The 12,355-nt window shown below is 40.7% G+C and overlaps 1 pseudogene; it reads left to right on the top strand.

The window, feature by feature from the left end:
- The first annotated feature begins 11,710 nt into the window (after positions 1-11,710).
- On the top strand, positions 11,711-12,148 carry LOC101438595 (large ribosomal subunit protein P1 pseudogene; annotated as a pseudogene).
- The last annotated feature ends 207 nt before the right edge of the window (positions 12,149-12,355 follow it).

Below are 12,355 nucleotides of genomic sequence, written 5' to 3'. Positions count from 1 at the left end.
TAAATATTTTTTAAAAAACAAAATGAAAATAAATAAATGGACAAAAACTCAGACATTTCTCCAAAGAGAAAGTAGAAATGGTGAAAAAGCTCATGAAAAAAAATATTCAGTATCACTAGTTATCAGGGGTAGTGCAAATCAAAACTATAATAATATATCATCTCACACCTCATAGAATGGCCATTATTTTAAAAATCAAAAACAGAAAACAACAATTGCTGGAGAAGTTGCAGAGAAATAGAAACACTCCTTCACTGTTGTTGGGAATGGAAAATGACACAGCTTCTGTGGAAGATAATTTGGTGCTTCCTCGGGAAACTAAATATAGAATAGCCATATTATCCAGCAATCTTTCTACTAGGAATATATCCAGAAGAACTGAAAATAGTGATGTGAACAAACATTTGTACATAGATGTTTTTAGCAGCATTATTCACAATTGCCAGAAGATGGAGACAATCCAAGTGTCCATCAACCAATGAATGAACAAAATGTGGTATATATACATGATGGAATACTATGCTACTGTATGAAGAAATGAAATTGGGACACATGAAACATGGATGAACCTTGAGGACATTATGCTGAATGAAATAAGCCAGACACAAAAGAATATTGTATAGTATCACTAATATGAACTAAACACATGGAGTTAAAATCTGGTCTATAGGTTACTAGCAGATAGGATGAGGACTGACAAAGGGTACTGATGCTTAATGGATGTAAAATTTTCAGTTAGCTTGACTGTGAAGGTGTGAAAATGGATAGAGTTAATGGTAATACATTATAGGAAGTATGACTAATATGGCTGTTTATAAATATGATTGTGGCTGAATGGGTAGCCTAGAGCCATAAATGTTAATTGAAAGAAAGCTAGAGAATAATCCAGGGACTGAATAACATAGTGAACCCAGAAATGGATGAGAATGGTGGTTAATAATGAAAATACAAGAATGTTCTTTTATGAACTAAAATTAATGTATATCACTATTATAAGGTGGTAAGAGGGAAACGGACTTTGGCCCAGTGGTTAGGTTCAAGCCCCGGGCCTCCTTGACCCGTGTGGAGCTGGCCCATGCGCAGTGCTGATGCGCGCAAGGAGTGCTGTGCCACGCAGGGGTGTCCCCCGCGTAGGGGAGCCCCTCGCGCAAGGAGTGCACCTGTAAGGAGAGCCGCCCAGTGCGAAGGAGGGAGCAACCTGCCGAGGAATGGCGCCGCCTACACTTCCCGTGCCGCTGACGACAACAGAAACGGACAAAGAAACAAGACGCAGCAAAAAGACACAGAAAACAGACAACCGGGGGAGGGGAATTAAATAAATAAAAATAAATCTTTAAAAATAAATAAATAAATAAGGTGGTAAGAATATAGTGATACACAGGAAAAATACAATTAATGTAACTTACAGGCATAATTAACAGTAATATTGTAATATTCTTGCATCATCAAAGAAGGTACCAGGGAAGTGGACTTGGCCCAATGGATAGGGCGTCCATCTACCACATGGGAGGTCCACGGTACAAACCCCGGGCCTCCTTGACCCATGTGGAGCTGGCCCAGGAGCAGTGCTGATGCGTGCAAGGAGTGCTGTGCCATGCAGGGGTGCCCCCCACATAGGGGAGCCCCATGTGCAAGGAATGCGCCCCGTAAGGAGAGTCACTCAGCACGAAAGAAAGTGCAGCCTGCCCAGGAATGGTGCCGCACACACAGAGTGTTGACACAACAAGATGACGCAACAAAAAAATACAGATTCCCGTGCCGCTGACAACAGAAGCGGACAAAGAAGAAGATACAGCAAATGGACACAGAGAACAGACATCTGGGGTGGGGTGGGGTGGAGGGAAGGGGAGAGAAATAAATAAAAAATAAAAAATGAATAAATCTTTAAAAAAAAAAAGAAGGTACCATACCACAGGGTATATGGTTATGGTAGATGGATTTGGAGTTTGTGCTATGTCAGAGGGCCCTACTTTGTAATTTGTACTCCTGAGTATGATGGATTTGGACTCGGATGTGACCTTTGTACACATGCCTCTTTGTCACTTTTTCTGAACCTGTGGTTGACACTAGGGATGGTGCATACTCAGGGGACTTGAATCTCTGGACTGCCCATGTGCCAGCTGGGCCCTGAGCCTCAGCAGAATTGCAACTCATTCTCTGGTTCGTTGGACTTACCTAGGTCAGCTAACAGGGAAGTGAAGATGGTCAACCACCACAACAGGGAATCAAGAGTGCCCACAACTGCAACCAAATGAATTGTACCCATCATCTAGGTGGAATCTAAGCCCCTTCCTGATATAGAGGTGGAGTGGATATCACCATCCCAGGGTCCACTGAATGAGGAATAAAATATGGATTAGAGTGGACTTACTGATATTATACTATAAAACTATGTAACTAGTAATAAAAGAAATTGTAGCATTGAGGTGCAGAAAGTGGCCACAGTAGTTGCTGAGGGCAGGGAGAGGGAAGAAGAGAAGTGATGTGGGGGCATTTTTGGGACTTTGAGTTGTCTTAAATGATATTGCAGGGTCAGATGCTGGACTTTATATATCCTGCCATAACCCACTGAATGTACTGGGGGCGAGTGTGAACCACAGGGTAAACTATTATCCATGTGGTGCAGCAGTGCTCCAAAATGTGTTCACCAAATGCGATGAGTGTGCCACAGTGATCGGGAAGGTTGTTGGTGTGGGAAGAGAGGGGTGAGGGTGTGGGGAGTATATGGGAACCTTTTATGTTTTTAACATAACATTTTTTTGTGATGTATATATCTTCAAAAAATATAATTTACAAAAATGATCAGGTGGGGGCTGAGGAGTGGGTTATATGGGAACCTCTTATTTTATTTTTTTAAAGATTTATTTATTTATTTAAATCCCCCCCCCCCAGTTGTCTGTTCTCTGTGTCTGTTTGCTGCGTCTTGTTTCTTTGTCTGCTTCTGTTGTCGTCAGTGGCACGGGAAGTGTGGGCGGCGCCATTCCTGGGCAGGCTGCACTGTGTTTCGCGCTGGGCGGCTCTCCTTAGGGGTGCACTCCTTGTGCGTGGGGATCCCCTACGCGGGGGACACCCCTCCGTGGTGCGGCACTCCTTGCGCGCATCAGCACTGCGCATGGGCCAGCTCCACACGGGTCAAGGAGGCCCCGGGTTTGAACCGCGGACCTCCCATGTGGTAGACGGACGCCCTAACCACTGGGCCAAGTCCGTTTCCCCTCTTATGTTTTTTAATGTAACATTCTTTGTGATCTATCAACTTTAATTTTAAAAAGTGTAAAAAAAAAGAAGGTACCATACCAATGCTAAAGTTCAATAATAGGGGAGTACAGGATTTTTCTCTTGATCTAAGGAAAACTTTCAAAAGTTTACTGGTATAATGACTGCAAAACTCTGTGATGAAAGTGAGAGCCACTGAGTGTACACTTTGGATAGAATGTATAAGGTATGGGACTGTATAACACAGTGAACTATGTGGTAGAAGATGAGTTGTGGTTAAAAGTACAAATATGAGAGTGTTCTCTCATGAACTATAAAAAAAATGTACAATACTAATACATAGTGTTAATAATAGAGGTGTATGGAAAAATACCAAGTGTATGCTATGGATAGTTAGTGGTAATAGTCTAATGATGTTTTTTCATAATCTGTAACAAATGTTCCACAACAATATAGTTTTGGTAGAGGGTGATAATATGGGAATTCTGAACATTATATATGATTGCTTTGTAAGTTTACAACTTCTCTAATGAAAAAATGGAAAAAAAAGAAAGAAATAGAAGATCTCAACAAACCAATAAACAGTGAAGAGATTGAATCAGTCATCAAAAACCTCACAACAACAACAACAAAAAAAAACTCCCAACAGAAAAGCTCAGAACCAGATGGCTTCACAGGGGAATTTTACCAAACATTCCAAGAAGAATTAACACCAGTTCTGCTCAATCTCTTCAAAAAAATTTAAGAGGAGGAACTATTCCCTAAGTCATTGTTTGAGGCCAACGTCACCCTCATACCAAAGCCAGATAAAAATACCACAAGAGAAGAAAACTATGTATCAATATCCATTAAGAATATAGATGCAAAAAATCCTCAACAACATACTAGCAAACTAAATACAACAGCATATCGATAGAATTATATGCTATGATTTCCTGTGATTTATACTAGGTATGCAAGCGTGGTTCAACACAAGAAAATCAATAAATGTGAATGTACTATATTAACAGAACAAAGGGGAAAAACACAAGATCATCTCAATTGATGCAGAAAAGGCATTTGACAAAATCAAACTAAGAATAGGAGGAAAATTTCTCAACATGCTAAAGGGCATATATGAAAAATCCACAGCTAACATCATACTCAATGTTGAAAGACTGAAAGCCTTCCCTTCAACATCAGGAACAATACAAGCATGCCGACTGTCACCACTGTTATTCAACATTGTACTCAAAATTCCAGCTAGAGCAATTAGACAAGAGAAAGAAATAAAAGGCATCCAAGTAGGAAAGAAAGAAGTGAAACTTTCCCTAGTTGCCCATGACATGATCCTAATACAGAAAATCCTGAAGAATCCACAACAAAGCTACTGGAACTCATAAATGAATTCAGCAACATGGCAGGATACAAGAGCAACACCCCAAAATAGTCAGTAGTGTTTCTATACACTAGTAATGAGCAATCTGAAGGGAAAAAATTCAAGAAAAAAATCCATTTACAATAACTAAAAGAATCAAATATCTAAGAAAAAATCTAACCAAAGATGTAAAGAACTTGTACACAGAAAACTAAAAACATGGGAAGTGAATGTGGCTCAAGTGATAGAGCTTCTGCCTACCATATCGGAGGGCCTGGGTTCAATCTCTGGGGATTCCTGGTGAAAAAGAAGAGAAAATGTGTCTGTGTGGCAAGCCAATTCCCACATGAGTGCCTGCGTGGTGAGCCAGTGCCTACGTGAGTACCCACGCAAGTGCCCACGTGGTGAACCAGTGCCCTGCACAAGTGAGTCACATAGCAAGATGATGACTCATCAAAAGAGAGACAAGGAGAGAGTCAAGGTGAAGTGGAGCAGAAACCAGGAACTGAGGTGGGAACCTCTATCCCCATCAGAGGTCTCCATGATCGAATCCTGGTAAATCCTAGAGGAGGAAAAATGAGAAGAGAAGACAACACAGACAGCAAAAACAGCAGGGAGGTGGCTCTGGAGTTCAGTGCCTTGTCAGTGGGCCAACTTTGTAATTTGTGTTCCTGAGTGTGATGGAGTTGGACTCAGATGTGACCTTTGTACACATGCCTCTTCTGTCACTTTTTCTGAACCTGTGGTTGACACTAGGGATGGTGCATACTCAGGGGACTTGAATCTCTGGACTGCCCATGTGCCAGCTGGGCCCTGAGCCTCAGCAGAATTGCAATTCCTGCTCTCTGGTTCGTTGGACTTACCCAGGTCAGCTAACAGGAAAGTGAAGATGATCAACCACCACAACAGGGAACCAAAAGTGTCTACAACTGCAAGCAGGAGAATCTCATCCATCAGCCAGGTGGGATCTAAGCCCCCTCTCAATTTAGAGGTGGAGAGGACATCACCATCCCAGGGTCCACAGGATGGAGGAATAAAATATGGATTAGAGTGGACTTACTGGTATTCTACTATAGAACTATTGTGACTCTAGCAACTGAAGAAATATTATCACTGATGTGGAGACAGAAGCCACGGTAGTTGCTGAGGACAGGGAGAGGGAAGAAGAGATGTGATATGGGGGCATTTTGGGGACTTTGAGTTGTCCTAAATGACATTGCAGGGACAGATGCAGGACATTATATATCCTGCCATAACCCACTGAATGTACTGGGGGAGAGTATAAACTACAATGTAAACTATAATTCATGCGGTGCAGCAGTGCTCCAAAATGTATTCATCAAATGCAATGAATGTGCCACAATGATGAAAGAGGTTGTTGATGGGGGAGGAGTGGGGTATATGGGAACCTCTTATATTTTTTTAATGTAACATTTTTTGTGATCTATGTATCTTTAAAAAAGAAGACAATTAAATAAAAATTTTAAAATCATTTTTAAAAAGCAGCAGGGAGGGAGGAGAGGAGGGGAGAAATAAATAAATAAATCATTTTTTTTAAAGTACACAAAAAACATTGCTCAAGGAATCAAAGAAGATCTGAAAAAATGTGAGGAAACTCTATGTTAATGGATTGGAAGACTAAATATTGTTAAGATGTCAATTCTACCATGCCATGATCCACGCAGTACAGTCGTAACTGAACAGGGTCTGCACCGTTCCGAAAGACCCAAAATTGCTGGGACCAGGTGGACCATGAGGAGCTTGCAGGAGCTTGCAGTTACCTCAGGCACCCAGCTTGATCATCTATTTTTTTTAAAGATTTATTTATTCATTTATTTCTCTTTCCTTCCCCCTCCCACCCCAATTGTCTGTTCTCTGTGTCTATTCGCTGCATCTTCTTTGTCCGCTTCTGTTGTTGTCAGCGGCACGGGAATCTGTGTTTCTTTTTGTTGCGTCATCTTGTTGTATCAGCTCTCCGTGTGTGCGGCACCATTCCTGGGCAGGCTGTATTTCCTTTCGCGCTGGGCGGCTCTCCTTACAGGGCGCACTTCTTGCACGTGGGGCTCCCCTATGCGGGGGACACCTCTGCATGGCAGGGCACTCCTTGCGTGCATCAGCACTACACATGGGCCAGCTCCACATGGGTCAAGGAGGCCCGGGGTTTGAACCACGGACCTCCCATGTGGTAGGGGGACACCCTAACCACTGGGCCAAGTCCGCCGCCCATCTATTTTATTTTATACCTTAAGTGACATTAGCACATTTAGCAATTCTCACAAGAATCTCTTGTTTCTAGGTCACTACTAATAAAATAGTTATTCTTCTTTTCATTAGCCTTCTGATAACACAGTTTTCCTGGAATTCTTATCCATACTCAGCATATTTTGTTCAGCACATAACCTTGCCCACGAGCACCTCCTTCTTTATCTACACTCTTCCTGTGAACCTTGGAGCCTGCTTTGCAGGGCTCCCCACACTCCCCACATTTTGATTCAATGCAACCCCAATCAAAATTCCAATATTTTTCTTTGCAGAAATAGAAAAGCCAATCATCAAATTTATATAGAAGTGGTGAGGGGCCCAGAATAGTCAAAGCCATCTTGAAAAATAAGAACAAAGTTAGAAGATTCACACTTCCTGATCTTAAAACTCATTACGAAGCTACAGTAATCAAAACAGCATGGTATAGATATATAGACCAAGGGGATTTAATTGAGAATTTAGAAACCAATCCTCAGATTTAAGGCCATCTGACTTTTTATAAGGGTGCCAAGTGCACTCAGTTAGGAAAGAATAGTATCTTCAAAAAATGATGCTGGGGACCCCTATCCCATACTATATACAAAAACTAATCAAAATGGATCATATGCCTAAATATAAGAACCAGAACTATAAAACTCCTAGAAGAAAATATAAGGAAGTACCTTCAGGACCTTGTATTAGGCAATGGTTTCTTAGACTTTACACCCAAAGCACAAGCAACAAAAGAAAAAATAGACAAATGGGACCTCATCAAAATAAAAAATGTTTGTGTATCCAAAGACTTTATCATGAAAGTAGAAAGACAACCTACTCAATGAAAGAAACTATTTGGAAACCACATATGTGATGAGGGTTTACTATCCAGAATATATAAAGAAATCCTAAAACTAAATAATAAGGGAAGCAGATGTGGCTCAAGCAGTTGGGTACCTGCCTACCACATGGGAGGTCCCAAATTCGGGTCCCAGTGCTTCCTAAAGACAAGCAGACGCCACACCTGCTGCAACCTGCTGCAATGAGCTAGACACCACAACCCACCATGACAAGCTAGACACCACACCTGTCATGACGAGGTAGACGCTGCAATGAGCTAGATGCCACAACCTGCCACAACGAGCAAAAACTGCAGTCTATGGGGAGCAGATGTGGCTCAGGCCACTGGGCACTCACCTCCCATGTGGGAGGTCCCACCGGTTTCTGGTGCCATCTGGAGAAAATGAGCAGATACAGTGAGCAAAACAATGAGCAGACAGATGAGGGAACCATGAGGGGGCAGTAATTTTTAATAAATAAATAAATAAAACATTTTTTTTAAACTAAACAATAAAGAGACAAACAACCCAATTAAAACATGGGTCGATTAGACATATTTCCAAAGAATATATACATATAACCAAAGGCCACATGAAAAGATTCCCAACACCATTAGCTATTATGGAAATGCAAATCAAAACCACAATGAGACACCATTTCACACCCACTAGAATGGCTACTATTTAAAAATGGAAAATTACAAGTGTTGGAGAGGTTGGAGAGAAATTGGGACACTTGTTCCTTGTTGGTGGGAAGCTAAGAGGGTGCAGATACTGTGGAAGACAGTTTGGGAGTTCCTCAGAAAGTTAAGTATAAAATTGCCATATATCCTGGCAACCCCACTTCTAGATATATACCTAAAGAATTGAAAGAAGGGGCTTGAAGAGATATTTTTGCATTGATGTTCATAGCAGCATAATTCACAATTGTCAAAAGATGGAAGCAACTAGAGTGTCCATTAACAGATGAGTGGATAAAGAAAATGTGATATATATATACACAATGTAATATTGAGCCATAAAAAAGAATGAAATTCTGATACATGATTACAACATGAATTAAACCTGAAGACATCATGTTGAGTTAAATAAGCCAGACACAAAAGGACAAATATTGCATGATCTTTTTGATGAGAAATAATTAGAGTAAGCAAATTCATAGAGTCAGAAATTAGAATATAGGAAACCAGGGGCCAGGATGGGATAGGAAATGGGGAGATAATGCTTACTCTGTACAGCATTTCTATTTGGATTAATGGAAATGTTTTGGTAATTAACAGCACTGAATCATATATTTGAATGTAGTTAAAAGGGGAAATCTTAGGTGGCATATATGTTATTAGAATAAAATTCTTAAAAATACCATAGGACTATACAACACAAATTTAAACAATGGACTATAATAGCACAATTGCAAAAATCTTCTTCCATGAATTGTAAGAAATGTACCACACTAACGCAAGGTGTAATTCTAGGGTGGTGTTCTAGGGTGGCATTTTAGTTTCCTATGCTGCTGAAAGCAAATACTATGATGGGCTGGCTTTAAATAGTGGATATTTATTAGCTTACGATTTGAGGCCATAAGAATGTTCAAATCAAGATACCATTAAGGTGATGCTTTCTTCCCTAAGACTGGCTACCAGTGATGCTTGGTTCCTCTGCCACATGGCAAGTTCATGGAGGCATCTGCTGGGCTCTCCCTTCTCTTCTGGACTTTGTTGCTTTCAGTCTCTCTGGAAGTGGGCACAGTCATCTTGGAGAATATCCATAAATAGTTCAAAAGTCATGAACCACAAGTGTGAAGGATAATGAAGGATAATAGCAAGAAAAATAGCAATTGCTGCTTTTGATCACTACTTTTCATTGCAGGGTCCAGCAGAGAAAGCAGCTATTGTTTCAACTCCCTGTAGGCAGAAGCAGCAGATGAATCTTAAAGAGATGCCTCTCTTCCTTCCTTCCTTCCTTTCTTCTTTCTTTCTTTCTTCTTTTTATTCTTTTTTCTCTTTCATTTCCCTATTTGAGAAAAAAAAATAGCATGGAAAAGTAACAAACAGACAGCTCCAGCCTTCAACAAGAAAAAAAACAACAACAACCAAACCCAGAGGCAAGGGAGAATTAGATTTCCTGATTTACAGCAACATAATACTCAAGATGTTCAGTTCTTGACAAAAAAGTACAAAATAACAAAGACACAGTAGAATATGGCCCATTCACAGAGGAAAAAGAACTTATAGAAACCATCCCCAAGGAAGCTCATACATGGGAACTATTATTCAAAGACATTAAACCAACTTTCTTAAAAATGTTTAATGAGCTAAAGGAAACAAAGGGAAAGAACTAAAAGAAATTATGAAATTAGTTATTAGGAAAACTTTGCCTAAAAAGTACAATAATTGAAATGAGAATTGCACTAGAGGGATTCAAAAGCAGATTTGAGCAGGCAGAAGAAAGGATCGCCAAACTCAAAGACAATTGAAAGTATCCAGTGTGAGGAGTGTGAAGAAAAAGAATAAAGAAAAATGAATAGAGCCTGAGGAACCTATGAGACACCTTCAAGTACACCACTGTAAACATCATAGGAGTCCCAGAAGGACAAGAGACTGAAAAGGAAAGAAAAAATACTTGAAAAATAATGGCTGAAAACTTCCAAAATCTGATGAAAGATATGAATATATACACCTCCAAGAAGCTCAAAGAAATTCAAGCAGGATAAACTAAAAGAAATCTACACCAAGACAAACTATTGTAGAAAAATCACAACTAACATCATACTCAATGGTGAAAAACCTAAAGCTTTCGACATCATAGTAGAAGTTCTACATGGAGTGATTAGGTAAGAAAAAGAAACAAAAAGCAGGAAACGGACTTGGCCCAGTAGTTAGGGCGTCCGTCTACCACATGGGAGGTCCGCGGTTCAAACCCTGGGCCTCCTTGACCTGTGTGGAGCTGGCCCATGCGCAGTGCTGATGTGTGCAAGGAGTGCCGTGCCATGCAAGGGTGTCCCCCACGTAACGCAGCCCCACGCGCAAGGAGTGCACCTGTGAGGAGAGACGCCCAGCACGAAAGAAAGTGCAGCCTGCCCAGGAATGGCGCCGCCCACACTTCCCGTGCCTCTGACAAGCGGACAAAGTAACAAGACGCAGCAAATAGACACCAAGAACAGACAACTGGGGGAGGGGGGGAATTAAATAAGTAAATCTTAAAAAAAAAAAAAAAGAAACAAAAACCACCCACACAGGAAAGGAAGAAGTAAAACTACCTCAGGTGACATGATCTTTTATATAGAAAATAGCCAAGAATACACACAAAAGTTATAAAATCTAATAAACAAATTCAGCAAAATTGCAGGGTATAAGATTAACACTCAAATATTATTTGTATTTCTACATACCAGCAATGAACAATCCATAATGAAAAATCAAGAAAACAATCAATTTACAAAAGCATCTAAAAGAATAAACTACCTAGGAATAAACTAACCAAGGAGGTGAAAGACTCATACACCAAACATCACAAAACACTGCTGAAGGAAAGTTCAGCAATGAAAGAATATCCCATGTTTAGGGACTGGAAGACAATATTGTTAATATGCCAGTATCACCCAAAGCAATCTACAAATTTGACACAATCCCCATCAAAATTCCTGCAATCTGAGGAGCTGGTGTAGCTCAGTGGTTTGAGCACCTGCTTCCCATATACCAGGTCCTGGGTTCAATCCCCAGTACCTCCTAAAAAAATTCCAGCAATCTTTATTATTGAAGAAATAGAAAAGCCAATCCTCAAAGTCATACAGAACTGCAAGGGACCCTGTGGCAGTTTTAAATTATTTTATGAATCCTGAAAGGAAAAGATTATATTTGTAAACTAATCTCTTCCTCTGAGTGTGATATGCTTTGATTGCATTAAATTCAGCTGGGGGGGAAGGGGACTTTGATTAGATTACTTGATAAGCTTTTCCTCAGCCGCTGCTAAGGTGCTCAATTCTTCTGAGGAAGCTAAGTCCACATTGGAGTGAGGCCTTCACTTCATCCGGCAACTAGCACCATGCCTGGCGCTCGCCCGCACAATGGCCTCCTTCTCCGAGCTTGCCTGCATCGACTCGGCCCTTATACTCCACGATGATGAAGTCACCATCAGGGAGGATCAGATCAATGCCCTCATTAAAGCAGCTGGTGTAAATGTTGAACCTTTCTGGCCTGACTTGTTTGCAAAGGCCCTGGCCAGTGTCAGCATTGGGAGCCTAATCTGCAATGTAGGGGCTGGTGGATCTGTCCCAGCAGCAGGTGTGGCACCAGCAGGAGATCCTGCCCCCACCACCACTGCTGCCCCAGCTGAAAAGAAAATGGAAGCAAAGAAAGAAGAATCTGAGAAATCAGTTGATGACTTGGGTTTTGGTCTTTTTACTAGGCCCCTCGTTTGTAAAATGTTCAATAAAGAGCTGAACTCTTTGTTGCTTAAAAAAAAATTATTTGATAAGATCAAATATCTTATTTGCTGGGTCTGATAATAAACTGAAACACAGAGAAAGACTCACTCAAACAGACAGGAAAAGAGAACTTTGCCACTTTTGATCCTGCCATGTGACAGAAAGGAGAGTGTAGCAGTTTGATATTATGAATTCCAAAAACAGATATTGGATTATGTTTGTAAACTGATCTGTTCCCCTGGGCATGTTAGATTGTATTAACTTCAGAAATTTTGTTTTCACTTG

The sequence above is a fragment of the Dasypus novemcinctus genome, chromosome 2 (genome assembly GCF_030445035.2).
Source record: "Dasypus novemcinctus isolate mDasNov1 chromosome 2, mDasNov1.1.hap2, whole genome shotgun sequence".
Classification (NCBI taxonomy): Eukaryota; Metazoa; Chordata; class Mammalia; order Cingulata; family Dasypodidae; genus Dasypus; species Dasypus novemcinctus.
The sequence above is the reverse complement of the archived record's forward strand: the minus strand, read 5'-3'. Positions and strand labels throughout refer to the sequence as shown.